A 14,174-nucleotide genomic window follows, 5' to 3' on the forward strand; every position below is an offset into this window, starting at 1 on the left:
CCTGCGCCGCAAGTTTGTATATATCGATGTTTATCTCGGCGATATATCATACCAAAATAAACGAAGGTCCTACCGAGATTTGAACTCGGATCGCTGGATTCAAAGTCCAGAGTGCTAACCATTACACCATAGGACCAGTAATACTTCCTTCCTTTATACATTTCTATGGTGAAAACAAATATTACTCAGAAAGATAAAAATCCTTTCAACTGAGATCACCGATGCATTTCGAATACCTGTGCGTCACTCAGACATTGACACATTCTCACGCATTGATATCATGAATGGTATTATTGTTTTAGGAACTGCCATCAGATGATGATTTTAAGGAAGGATTTATTACAGATTGGCGTGAGGGCACGTCGCATTCCTCCTGCGCCGCATGTTTGTATATATCGATATTTATCTCGGCGATATATCATACCAAAATAAACGAAGGTCCTACCGAGATTTGAACTCGGATCGCTGGATTCAAAGTCCAGAGTGCTAACCATTACACCATAGGACCAGTAATACTTCCTTCCTTTATACATTTCTATGGTGAAAACAAACATTACTCAGAAAGATAAAAATCCTTTCAACTGAGATGACTGATGCATTTCGAATACCTGTGCGTCACTCAGACATTGACACCTTCTCACGCATTGATATCATGAATGGTATTATTGTTTTAGGAACTGCCATCAGATGATGATTTTAAGGAAGGATTTATTACAGATTGGCGAGAGGGCACGTCGCATTCCTCCTCGCCGCAAGTTTGTATATATCGATGTTTATTTCAGCATATATCATACCAAAATAAACGAAGGTCCTACCGAGATTTGCACTCGGATCGCTGGATTCAAAGTCCAGAGTGCTAACCATTACACCATAGGACCTGTATAACTTCCTTCCAATATACATTTCTATGGTGAAAACAAACATTACTCAGAAAGATTAAAATCCTTTCAACTGAGATGACCGATGCATTTCGAATACCTGTGCGTCACTCAGACATTGACACCTTCTCACGCATTGATATCATGAATGGTATTATTGTTTTAGCAACTGCCCTCAGATGATGATTTTTAGGAAGAATTTATTACAGATTGGATTGAGGGCACGTCGCATTCCTCCTGCGCCGCAAGTTTGTATAAATCGATGTTTATCTCGGCGATATATCATACCAAAATAAACGAATGTCCCACCGAGATTTGAACTCGTATCGCTGGATTCAGAGTCCAGAGTGCTAACCATTACACCATAGAGCCTGTAATACCTCCTTCCAATATACCTTTCTATGGTGAAAACAAATATTACTCAGAAAGATAAAAATCCTTTCAACTGAGATGACCGATGCAATTCGAATACCTGTGCGTCACTCAGACATTGACACATTCTCACGCATTGATATCATGAATGGTATTATTGTTTTAGGAACTGCCATCAGATGATGATTTTAAGGAAGGATTTATTACAGATTGGCGTGAGGGCACGTCGCATTCCTCCTGCGCCGCAAGTTTGTATATATCGATGTTTATCTCGGCGATATATCATACCAAAATAAACGAAGGTCCTACCGAGATTTGAACTCGGATCGCTGGATTCAAAGTCCAGAGTTCTGACCATTACACCATAGGGCCTGTAATACTTCCTTCCAATATACATTTCTATGGTAAAAACAAACATTACTCAGAAAGATAATAATCCTTTCAACTGAGATGACCGATGCAATTCGAATACCTGTGCGTCACTCAGACATTGACACCTTCTCACGCATTGATATCATGAATGGTATTATTGTTTTAGCAACTGCCCTCAGATGATGATTTTAAGGAAGGATTTATTACAGATTGGCGTGAGGGCACGTCGCATTCCTCCTGCGCCGCAAGTTTGTATATATCGATGTTTATCTCGGCGATATATCATACCAAAATAAACGAAGGTCCTACCGAGATTTGAACTGGGATCGCTGGATTCAATGTCCTGAGTGCTAACCATTACACCATACGGCCTGTAATACTTCCTTCCAATATACGTTCCTATGGTGAAAACAAACATTAATCAGAAAGATAAAAACCCTTTCAACTGAGATGACCGATGCAATTCGAATACCTGTGCGTCACTCAGACATTGACACCTTCTCACGCATTGATATCATGAATGGTATTATTGTTTTAGGAACTGCCATCAGATGATGATTTTAAGGAAGGATTTATTACAGATTGGCGTGAGGGCACGTCGCATTCCTCCTGCGCCGCAAGTTTGTATATATCGATGTTTATCTCGGCGATATATCATACCAAAATAAACGAAGGTCCTACCGAGATTTGAACTCGGATCGCTGGATTCAGAGTCCAGAGTTCTGACCATTACACCATAGGGCCTGTAATACTTCCTTCCAATATACCTTTCTATGGTAAAAACAAACATTACTCAGAAAGATAATAATCCTTTCAACTGAGATGACCGATGCAATTCGAATACCTGTGCATCACTCAGACATTGACACCTTCTCACGCATTGATATCATGAATGGTATTATTGTTTTAGCAACTGCCATCAGATGATGATTTTAAGGAAGGATTTATTACAGATTGGCGTGAGGGCACGTCGCATTCCTCTTGCGCCGCAAGTTTGTATATATCGATGTTTATCTCGTCGATATATCATACCAAAATAAACGAAGGTCCTACAGAGATTTGAACTCGGATCGCTGGATTCAAAGTCCAGAGTGCTAACCATTACACCATAGTACATGTAATACTTCCTTCCAATATACGTTCCTATTGTGAAAACAAATATTACTCAGAAAGAGAAAAATCCTTTCAACTGAAATGACCGATGCAATTCGAATACCTGTGCGTCACTCAGACATTGACAACTTCTCACGCATTGATATCATGAATGGTATTATTGTTTTAGCAACTGCCCTCAGATGATGATTTTAAGGAAGGATTTATTACAGATTGGCGTGAGGGCACGTCGCATTCCTCCTGCGCCGCAAGTTTGTATATATCGATGTTTATCTCGGCGATATATCATACCAAAATAAACGAAGGTCCTACCGAGATTTGAACTCGGATAGCAGGATTCAAAGTCCAGAGTGCTAACCATTACACCATAGGACCTGTAATACTTCATTCCTTTATACATTTCTATGGTGAAAACAAACATTACTCAGAAACATAAAAATCCTTTCAACTGAGATGACCGATGCATTTCGAATACCTGTGCGTCACTCAGACATTGACACCTTCTCACGCATTGATATCATGAATGGTATTATTGTTTAAGCAACTGCCCTCAGATGATGATTTTTAGGAAGGATTTATTACAGATTGGCGTGAGGGCACGTCGCATTCCTCCTGCGCCGCAAGTTTGTATATATCGATGTTTATCTCGGCGATATATCATACCAAAATAAACAAAGGTCCTACCGAGATTTGAACTCGGATCGCTGGATTCAGAGTCCAGAGTTCTGACCATTACACCATAGGGCCTGTAATACTTCCTTCCAATATACATTTCTATGGTAAAAACAAACATTACTCAGAAAGATAATAATCCTTTCAACTGAGATGACCGATGCAATTCGAATACCTGTGCGTCACTCAGACATTGACACCTTCTCACGCATTGATATCATGAATGGTATTATTGTTTTAGCAACTGCCATCAGATGATGATTTTAAGGAAGGATTTATTACAGATTGGCGTGAGGGCACGTCGCATTCCTCCTGCGCCGCAAGTTTGTATATATCGATGTTTATCTCGGCGATATATCATACCAAAATAAACGAAGGTCCTACCGAGATTTGAACTCGAATCGCTGGATTCAAAGTCGGGAGTGCTAACCATTGCACCATAGGGCCTGTAATACTTCCTTCCAATATACATTTCTATGGTAAAAACAAACATTACTCAGAAAGATAATAATCCTTTCAACTGAGATGACCGATGCAATTCGAATACCTGTGCGTCACTCAGACATTGACACCTTCTCACGCATTGATATCATGAATGGTATTATTGTTTTAGCAACTGCCATCAGATGATGATTTTAAGGAAGGATTTATTACAGATTGGCGTGAGGGCACGTCACATTCCTCCTGCGCCGCAAGTTTGTATATATCGATGTTTATCTCGGCGATATATCATACCAAAATAAACGAAGGTCCTACCGAGATTTGAACTCGAATCGCTGGATTCAAAGTCGGGAGTGCTAACCATTGCACCATAGGACCTGTAATACTTCCTTCCAATATACGTTTCTATGGTGAAAACAAACATTACTCAGAAAGAGAAAAATCCTTTCGACTGAGATGACCGATGCAATTCGAATACCTGTGCGTCACTCAGACATTGACAACTTCTCACGCATTGATATCATGAATGGTATTAGTGTTTTAGGAACTGCCATCAGATGATGATTTTAAGGAAGGATTTATTACAGATTGGCGTGAGGGCACGTCGCATTCCTCCTGCGCCGCAAGTTTGTATATATCGATGTTTATCTCGGCGATATATCATACCAAAATAAACGAAGGTCCTACCGAGATTTGAACTGGGATCGCTGGATTCAAAGTCCTGAGTGCTAACCATTACACCATACGGCCTGTAATACTTCCTTCCAATATACGTTCCTATGGTGAAAACAAACATTACTCAGAAAGATAAAAACCCTTTCAACTGAGATGACCGATGCAATTCGAATACTTGTGCGTCACTCAGACATTGACACCTTCTCACGCATTGATATCATGAATGGTATTATTGTTTTAGGAACTGCCCTCAGATGATGATTTTAAGGAAGGATTTATTACAGATTGGCGGGAGGGCACGTCGCATTCCTCCTGCGCCGCAAGTTTGTATATATCGATGTTTATCTCGGCGATATATCATACCAAAATAAACGAAGGTCCTACCGAGATTTGAACTCGGATCGCTGGATTCAAAGTCCAGAGTTCTGACCATTACACCATAGGGCCTGTAATACTTCCTTCCAATATACATTTCTATGGTAAAAACAAACATTACTCAGAAAGATAATAATCCTTTCAACTGAGATGACCGATGCAATTCGAATACCTGTGCGTCACTCAGACATTGACACCTTCTCACGCATTGATATCATGAATGGTATTATTGTTTTAGCAACTGCCCTCAGATGATGATTTTAAGGAAGGATTTATTACAGATTGGCGTGAGGGCACGTCGCATTCCTCCTGCGCCGCAAGTTTGTATATATCGATGTTAATCTCGGCGATATATCATACCAAAATAAACGAAGGTCCTACCGAGATTTGAACTGGGATCGCTGGATTCAATGTCCTGAGTGCTAACCATTACACCATACGGCCTGTAATACTTCCTTCCAATATACGTTCCTATGGTGAAAACAAACATTAATCAGAAAGATAAAAACCCTTTCAACTGAGATGACCGAAGCAATTCGAATACCTGTGCGTCACTCAGACATTGACACCTTCTCACGCATTGATATCATGAATGGTATTATTGTTTTAGGAACTGCCATCAGATGATGATTTTAAGGAAGGATTTATTACAGATTGGCGTGAGGGCACGTCGCATTCCTCCTGTGCCGCAAGTTTGTATATATCGATGTTTATCTCGGCGATATATCATACCAAAATAAACAAAGGTCCTACCGAGATTTTAACTCGGATCGCTGGATTCAGAGTCCAGAGTGCTAACCATTACACCATAGAGCCTGTAATACTTCCTTTCAATATACATTTCTATGGTGAAAACAAACATTACTCAGAAAGATAAAAATCCTTTCAACTGAGATGACCGAAGCAATTCGAATACCTGTGCGTCACTCAGACATTGACACCTTCTCCGGCATTGATATCATGAAAGGTATTATTGTTTTAGCAACTGCCATCAGATGATGATTTTAAGGAAGGATTTATTACATATTGGCGTGAGGGCACGTCGCATTCCTCCTGCGCCGCAAGTTTGTATATATCGATGTTTATCTCGGCGATATATCATACCAAAATAAACAAAGGTCCTACCGAGATTTTAACTCGGATCGCTGGATTCAGAGTCCAGAGTGCTAACCATTACACCATAGAGCCTGTAATACTTCCTTTCAATATACATTTCTATGGTGAAAACAAACATTACTCAGAAAGATAAAAATCCTTTCAAATGAGATGACCGATGAATTTCGAATACCTGTGCGTCATTCAGACATTGACACCTTCTCACGCATTGATATCATGAATGGTATTATTGTTTTAGGAACTGCCCTCAGATGATGATTTTAAGGAAGGATTTATTACAGATTGGCGTGAGGGCACGTCGCATTCCTCCTGCGCCGCAAGTTTGTATATATCGATGTTTATCTCGGCGATATATCATACCAAAATAAACGAAGGTCCTACCGAGATTTGAACTGGGATCGCTGGATTCAATGTCCTGAGTGCTAACCATTACACCATACGGCCTGTAATACTTCCTTCCAATATACGTTCCTATGGTGAAAACAAACATTAATCAGAAAGATAAAAACCCTTTCAACTGAGATGACCGATGCAATTCGAATACCTGTGCGTCACTCAGACATTGACACCTTCTCACGCATTGATATCATGAATGGTATTATTGTTTTAGGAACTGCCATCAGATGATGATTTTAAGGAAGGATTTATTACAGATTGGCGTGAGGGCACGTCGCATTCCTCCTGCGCCGCAAGTTTGTATATATCGATGTTTATCTCGGCGATATATCATACCAAAATAAACGAAGGTCCTACCGAGATTTGAACTCGGATCGCTGGATTCAGAGTCCAGAGTTCTGACCATTACACCATAGGGCCTGTAATACTTCCTTCCAATATACATTTCTATGGTAAAAACAAACATTACTCAGAAAGATAATAATCCTTTCAACTGAGATGACCGATGCAATTCGAATACCTGTGCGTCACTCAGACATTGACACCTTCTCACGCATTTATATCATGAATGGTATTATTGTTTTAGCAACTGCCATCAGATGATGATTTTAAGGAAGGATTTATTACAGATTGGCGTGAGGGCACGTCGCATTCCTCTTGCGCCGCAAGTTCGTATATATCGATGTTTATCTCGTCGATATATCATACCAAAATAAACGAAGGTCCTACAGAGATTTGAACTCGGATCGCTGGATTCAAAGTCCAGAGTGCTAACCATTACACCATAGTACATGTAATACTTCCTTCCAATATACGTTCCTATTGTGAAAACAAATATTACTCAGAAAGAGAAAAATCCTTTCAACTGAAATGACCGATGCAATTCGAATACCTGTGCGTCACTCAGACATTGACAACTTCTCACGCATTGATATCATGAATGGTATTATTGTTTTAGCAACTGCCCTCAGATGATGATTTTAAGGAAGGATTTATTACAGATTGGCGTGAGGGCACGTCGCATTCCTCCTGCGCCGCAAGTTTGTATATATCGATGTTTATCTCGGCGATATATCATACCAAAATAATCGAAGGTCCTACCGAGATTTGAACTCGGATCGCTGGATTCAGAGTCCAGCGTTCTGACCATTACACCATAGGGCCTATAATACTTCCTTCCAATATACATTTCTATGGTAAAAACAAACATTACTCAGAAAGATAATATTCTTTTCAACTGAGATGACCGATGCAATTCGAATACCTGTGCAGCACTCAGACATTGACACCTTCTCACGCATTGATATCATGAATGGTATTATTGTTTTAGCAACTGCCATCAGATGATGATTTTAAGGAAGATTTATTACAGATTGGCGTGAGGGTACTTCGCATTCCTCCTGCGCCGCAAGTTTGTATATATCGATGTTTATCTCGGCGATATATCATACCAAAATAAACGAAGATCCTACCGAGATTTGAACTCGGATCGCTGGATTCAGAGTCCAGAGTTCTGACCATTACACCATAGGGCCTGTAATACTTCCTTCCAATATACATTTCTATGGTAAAAACAAACATTACTCAGAAAGATAATAATCCTTTCAACTGAGATGACCGATGCAATTCGAATACCTGTGCGTCACTTAGACATTGACACCTTCTCACGCATTGATATCATGAATGGTATTATTGTTTTAGCAACTGCCATCAGATGATGATTTTAAGGAAGGATTTATTACAGATTGGCGTGAGGGCACGTCGCATTCCTCTTGCGCCGCAAGTTTGTATATATCGATGTTTATCTCGTCGATATATCATACCAAAATAAACGAAGGTCCTACAGAGATTTGAACTCGGATCGCTGGATTCAAAGTCCAGAGTGCTAACCATTACACCATAGTACATGTAATACTTCCTTCCAATATACGTTCCTATTGTGAAAACAAATATTACTCAGAAAGAGAAAAATCCTTTCAACTGAAATGACCGATGCAATTCGAATACCTGTGCGTCACTCAGACATTGACAACTTCTCACGCATTGATATCATGAATGGTATTATTGTTTTAGCAACTGCCCTCAGATGATGATTTTAAGGAAGGATTTATTACAGATTGGCGTGAGGGCACGTCGCATTCCTCCTGCGCCGCAAGTTTGTATATATCGATGTTTATCTCGGCGATATATCATACCAAAATAAACGAAGGTCCTACCGAGATTTGAACTGGGATCGCTGGATTCTAAGTCCTGAGTGCTAACCATTACACCATACGGCCTGTAATACTTCCTTCCAATATACGTTCCTATGGTGAAAACAAACATTAATCAGAAAGATAAAAACCCTTTCAACTGAGATGACCGATGCAATTCGAATACCTGTGCGTCACTCAGACATTGACACCTTCTCACGCATTGATATCATGAATGGTATTATTGTTTTAGGAACTGCCATCAGATGATGATTTTAAGGAAGGATTTATTACAGATTGGAGTGAGGGCACGTCGCATTCCTCCTGCGCCGCAAGTTTGTATATATCGATGTTTATCTCGGCGATATATCATACCAAAATAAACGAAGGTCCTACCGAGATTTGAACTCGGATCGCTGGATTCAGAGTCCAGCGTTCTGACCATTACACCATAGGGCCTATAATACTTCCTTCCAATATACATTTCTATGGTAAAAACAAACATTACTCAGAAAGATAATATTCTTTTCAACTGAGATGACCGATGCAATTCGAATACCTGTGCGTCACTCAGACATTGACACCTTCTCACGCATTGATATCATGAATGGTATTATTGTTGTAGCAACTGCCATCAGATGATGATTTTAAGGAAGATTTATTACAGATTAGCGTGAGGGTACTTCGCATTCCTCCTGCGCCGCAAGTTTGTATATATCGATGTTTATCTCGGCGATATATCATACCAAAATAAACGAAGATCCTACCGAGATTTGAACTCGGATCGCTGGATTTAAAGTCCAGAGTACTAACCATTACACCATTGGGCCTGTAATACTTCCTGCCAATATACATTTCTATGGTGAAAAGAAACATTACTCAGAAAGATAAAAATCCTTTCAACTGAGATGACCGATGAATTTCGAATACCTGTGCGTCATTCAGACATTGACACCTTCTCACGCAGTAATATCATGAATGGTATTATTGTTTTAGCAACTGCCATCAGATGATGATTTTAAGGAAGGATTTATTACAGATTGGCGCGAGGGCACGTCGCATTCCCCTTGCGCCGCAAGTTTGTATATATCGATGTTTATCTCGTCGATATATCATACCAAAATAAACGAAGGTCCTACAGAGATTTGAACTCGGATCGCTGGATTCAAAGTCCAGAGTGCTAACCATTACACCATAGTACATGTAATACTTCCTTCCAATATACGTTCCTATTGTGAAAACAAATATTACTCAGAAAGAGAAAAATCCTTTCAACTGAAATGACCGATGCAATTCGAATACCTGTGCGTCACTCAGACATTGACAACTTCTCACGCATTGATATCATGAATGGTATTATTGTTTTAGCAACTGCCCTCAGATGATGATTTTAAGGAAGGATTTATTACAGATTGGCGTGAGGGCACGTCGCATTCCTCCTGCGCCGCAAGTTTGTATATATCGACGTTTATCTCGGCGATATATCATACCAAAATAAACGAAGGTCCTACCGAGATTTGAAGTGGGATCGCTGGATTCAGAGTCCAGCGTTCTGACCATTACACCATAGGGCCTATAATACTTCCTTCCAATATACATTTCTATGGTAAAAACAAACATTACTCAGAAAGATAATATTCTTTTCAACTGAGATGACCGATGCAATTCGAATACCTGTGCGTCACTCAGACATTGACACCTTCTCACGCATTGATATCATGAATGGTATTATTGTTTTAGGAACTGCCATCAGATGATGATTTTAAGGAAGGATTTATTACAGATTGGAGTGAGGGCACGTCGCATTCCTCCTGCGCCGCAAGTTTGTATATATCGATGTTTATCTCGGCGATATATCATACCAAAATAAACGAAGGTCCTACCGAGATTTGAACTCGGATCGCTGGATTTAAAGTCCAGAGTACTAACCATTACACCATTGGGCCTGTAATACTTCCTGCCAATATACATTTCTATGGTGAAAAGAAACATTACTCAGAAAGATAAAAATCCTTTCAACTGAGATGACCGATGAATTTCGAATACCTGTGCGTCATTCAGACATTGACACCTTCTCACGCATTAATATCATGAATGGTATTATTGTTTTAGCAACTGCCATCAGATGATGATTTTAAGGAAGGATTTATTACAGATTGGCGCGCAGGCACGTCGCATTCCTCTTGCGCCGCAAGTTTGTATATATCGATGTTTATCTCGTCGATATATCATACCAAAATAAACGAAGGTCCTACAGAGATTTGAACTCGGATCGCTGGATTCAAAGTCCAGAGTGCTAACCATTACACCATAGTACATGTAATACTTCCTTCCAATATACGTTCCTATTGTGAAAACAAATATTACTCAGAAAGAGAAAAATCCTTTCAACTGAAATGACCGATGCAATTCGAATACCTGTGCGTCACTCAGACATTGACAACTTCTCACGCATTGATATCATGAATGGTATTATTGTTTTAGCAACTGCCCTCAGATGATGATTTTAAGGAAGGATTTATTACAGATTGGCGTGAGGGCACGTCGCATTCCTCCTGCGCCGCAAGTTTGTATATATCGACGTTTATCTCGGCGATATATCATACCAAAATAAACGAAGGTCCTACCGAGATTTGAAGTGGGATCGCTGGATTCAAAGTCCTGAGTGCTAACCATTACACCATACGGCCTGTAATACTTCCTTCCAATATACGTTCCTATGGTGAAAACAAACATTAATCAGAAAGATAAAAACCCTTTCAACTGAGATGACCGATGCAATTCGAATACCTGTGCGTCACTCAGACATTGACACCTTCTCACGCATTGATATCATGAATGGTATTATTGTTTTAGGAACTGCCATCAGATGATGATTTTAAGGAAGGATTTATTACAGATTGGAGTGAGGGCACGTCGCATTCCTCCTGCGCCGCAAGTTTGTATATATCGATGTTTATCTCGGCGATATATCATACCAAAATAAACGAAGGTCCTACCGAGATTTGAACTCGGATCGCTGGATTCAGAGTCCAGCGTTCTGACCATTACACCATAGGGCCTATAATACTTCCTTCCAATATACATTTCTATGGTAAAAACAAACATTACTCAGAAAGATAAAATTCTTTTCAACTGAGATGACCGATGCAATTCGAATACCTGTGCGTCACTCAGACATTGACACCTTCTCACGCATTGATATCATGAATGGTATTATTGTTTTAGCAACTGCCATCAGATGATGATTTTAAGGAAGATTTATTACAGATTGGCGTGAGGGTACTTCGCATTCCTCCTGCGCCGCAAGTTTGTATATATCGATGTTTATCTCGGCGATATATCATACCAAAATAAACGAAGATCCTACCGAGATTTGAACTCGGATCGCTGGATTTAAAGTCCAGAGTACTAACCATTACACCATTGGGCCTGTAATACTTCCTGCCAATATACATTTCTATGGTGAAAAGAAACATTACTCAGAAAGATAATATTCTTTTCAACTGAGATGACCGATGCAATTCGAATACCTGTGCGTCACTCAGACATTGACACCTTCTCACGCATTGATATCATGAATGGTATTATTGTTTTAGCAACTGCCATCAGATGATGATTTTAAGGAAGGATTTATTACAGATTGGCGCGCAGGCACGTCGCATTCCTCTTGCGCCGCAAGTTTGTATATATCGATGTTTATCTCGGCGATATATCATACCAAAATAATCGAAGGTCCTACCGAGATTTGAACTCGGATCGCTGGATTCAGAGTCCAGCGTTCTGACCATTACACCATAGGGCCTATAATACTTCCTTCCAATATACATTTCTATGGTAAAAACAAACATTACTCAGAAAGATAATATTCTTTTCAACTGAGATGACCGATGCAATTCGAATACCTGTGCAGCACTCAGACATTGACACCTTCTCACGCATTGATATCATGAATGGTATTATTGTTTTAGCAACTGCCATCAGATGATGATTTTAAGGAAGATTTATTACAGATTGGCGTGAGGGTACTTCGCATTCCTCCTGCGCCGCAAGTTTGTATATATCGATGTTTATCTCGGCGATATATCATACCAAAATAAACGAAGATCCTACCGAGATTTGAACTCGGATCGCTGGATTCAGAGTCCAGAGTTCTGACCATTACACCATAGGGCCTGTAATACTTCCTTCCAATATACATTTCTATGGTAAAAACAAACATTACTCAGAAAGATAATAATCCTTTCAACTGAGATGACCGATGCAATTCGAATACCTGTGCGTCACTTAGACATTGACACCTTCTCACGCATTGATATCATGAATGGTATTATTGTTTTAGCAACTGCCATCAGATGATGATTTTAAGGAAGGATTTATTACAGATTGGCGTGAGGGCACGTCGCATTCCTCTTGCGCCGCAAGTTTGTATATATCGATGTTTATCTCGTCGATATATCATACCAAAATAAACGAAGGTCCTACAGAGATTTGAACTCGGATCGCTGGATTCAAAGTCCAGAGTGCTAACCATTACACCATAGTACATGTAATACTTCCTTCCAATATACGTTCCTATTGTGAAAACAAATATTACTCAGAAAGAGAAAAATCCTTTCAACTGAAATGACCGATGCAATTCGAATACCTGTGCGTCACTCAGACATTGACAACTTCTCACGCATTGATATCATGAATGGTATTATTGTTTTAGCAACTGCCCTCAGATGATGATTTTAAGGAAGGATTTATTACAGATTGGCGTGAGGGCACGTCGCATTCCTCCTGCGCCGCAAGTTTGTATATATCGATGTTTATCTCGGCGATATATCATACCAAAATAAACGAAGGTCCTACCGAGATTTGAACTGGGATCGCTGGATTCAAAGTCCTGAGTGCTAACCATTACACCATACGGCCTGTAATACTTCCTTCCAATATACGTTCCTATGGTGAAAACAAACATTAATCAGAAAGATAAAAACCCTTTCAACTGAGATGACCGATGCAATTCGAATACCTGTGCGTCACTCAGACATTGACACCTTCTCACGCATTGATATCATGAATGGTATTATTGTTTTAGGAACTGCCATCAGATGATGATTTTAAGGAAGGATTTATTACAGATTGGAGTGAGGGCACGTCGCATTCCTCCTGCGCCGCAAGTTTGTATATATCGATGTTTATCTCGGCGATATATCATACCAAAATAAACGAAGGTCCTACCGAGATTTGAACTCGGATCGCTGGATTCAGAGTCCAGCGTTCTGACCATTACACCATAGGGCCTATAATACTTCCTTCCAATATACATTTCTATGGTAAAAACAAACATTACTCAGAAAGATAATATTCTTTTCAACTGAGATGACCGATGCAATTCGAATACCTGTGCGTCACTCAGACATTGACACCTTCTCACGCATTGATATCATGAATGGTATTATTGTTGTAGCAACTGCCATCAGATGATGATTTTAAGGAAGATTTATTACAGATTAGCGTGAGGGTACTTCGCATTCCTCCTGCGCCGCAAGTTTGTATATATCGATGTTTATCTCGGCGATAT

General features: G+C 39.8%; 13 non-coding genes across 13 annotated transcripts; all 13 read right to left on the minus strand.

The window, feature by feature from the left end:
* Positions 1 to 64: 64 nt before the first annotated feature.
* On the minus strand, positions 65 to 136 carry TRNAQ-UUG (transfer RNA glutamine (anticodon UUG)). Its single transcript has one exon. It is a non-coding gene; the product is annotated as a tRNA-Gln (tRNA).
* Positions 137 to 436: 300 nt separating this feature from the next.
* TRNAQ-UUG (transfer RNA glutamine (anticodon UUG)) lies at positions 437 to 508 on the minus strand. Its single transcript has one exon. It is a non-coding gene; the product is annotated as a tRNA-Gln (tRNA).
* Positions 509 to 806: 298 nt separating this feature from the next.
* Positions 807 to 878, minus strand: TRNAQ-UUG (transfer RNA glutamine (anticodon UUG)). The gene has a single exon. It is a non-coding gene; the product is annotated as a tRNA-Gln (tRNA).
* Positions 879 to 2,294: 1,416 nt separating this feature from the next.
* Positions 2,295 to 2,366, minus strand: TRNAQ-CUG (transfer RNA glutamine (anticodon CUG)). Its single transcript has one exon. It is a non-coding gene; the product is annotated as a tRNA-Gln (tRNA).
* Positions 2,367 to 3,410: 1,044 nt separating this feature from the next.
* Positions 3,411 to 3,482, minus strand: TRNAQ-CUG (transfer RNA glutamine (anticodon CUG)). The gene has a single exon. It is a non-coding gene; the product is annotated as a tRNA-Gln (tRNA).
* Positions 3,483 to 5,642: 2,160 nt separating this feature from the next.
* TRNAQ-CUG (transfer RNA glutamine (anticodon CUG)) lies at positions 5,643 to 5,714 on the minus strand. The gene has a single exon. It is a non-coding gene; the product is annotated as a tRNA-Gln (tRNA).
* A 300-nt stretch (positions 5,715 to 6,014) lies between these two features.
* Positions 6,015 to 6,086, minus strand: TRNAQ-CUG (transfer RNA glutamine (anticodon CUG)). Its single transcript has one exon. It is a non-coding gene; the product is annotated as a tRNA-Gln (tRNA).
* Positions 6,087 to 6,758: 672 nt separating this feature from the next.
* Positions 6,759 to 6,830, minus strand: TRNAQ-CUG (transfer RNA glutamine (anticodon CUG)). Its single transcript has one exon. It is a non-coding gene; the product is annotated as a tRNA-Gln (tRNA).
* Positions 6,831 to 7,502: 672 nt separating this feature from the next.
* TRNAQ-CUG (transfer RNA glutamine (anticodon CUG)) lies at positions 7,503 to 7,574 on the minus strand. The gene has a single exon. It is a non-coding gene; the product is annotated as a tRNA-Gln (tRNA).
* A 1,415-nt stretch (positions 7,575 to 8,989) lies between these two features.
* On the minus strand, positions 8,990 to 9,061 carry TRNAQ-CUG (transfer RNA glutamine (anticodon CUG)). Its single transcript has one exon. It is a non-coding gene; the product is annotated as a tRNA-Gln (tRNA).
* A 2,531-nt stretch (positions 9,062 to 11,592) lies between these two features.
* Positions 11,593 to 11,664, minus strand: TRNAQ-CUG (transfer RNA glutamine (anticodon CUG)). Its single transcript has one exon. It is a non-coding gene; the product is annotated as a tRNA-Gln (tRNA).
* Positions 11,665 to 12,335: 671 nt separating this feature from the next.
* On the minus strand, positions 12,336 to 12,407 carry TRNAQ-CUG (transfer RNA glutamine (anticodon CUG)). Its single transcript has one exon. It is a non-coding gene; the product is annotated as a tRNA-Gln (tRNA).
* A 1,415-nt stretch (positions 12,408 to 13,822) lies between these two features.
* Positions 13,823 to 13,894, minus strand: TRNAQ-CUG (transfer RNA glutamine (anticodon CUG)). Its single transcript has one exon. It is a non-coding gene; the product is annotated as a tRNA-Gln (tRNA).
* Between the last annotated feature and the right edge of the window lie 280 nt (positions 13,895 to 14,174).

This window comes from Saccoglossus kowalevskii, chromosome 11 (genome assembly GCF_978046115.1).
Source record: "Saccoglossus kowalevskii chromosome 11, keSacKowa6.1, whole genome shotgun sequence".
Lineage (NCBI taxonomy): Eukaryota > Metazoa > Hemichordata > Enteropneusta > Harrimaniidae > Saccoglossus > Saccoglossus kowalevskii.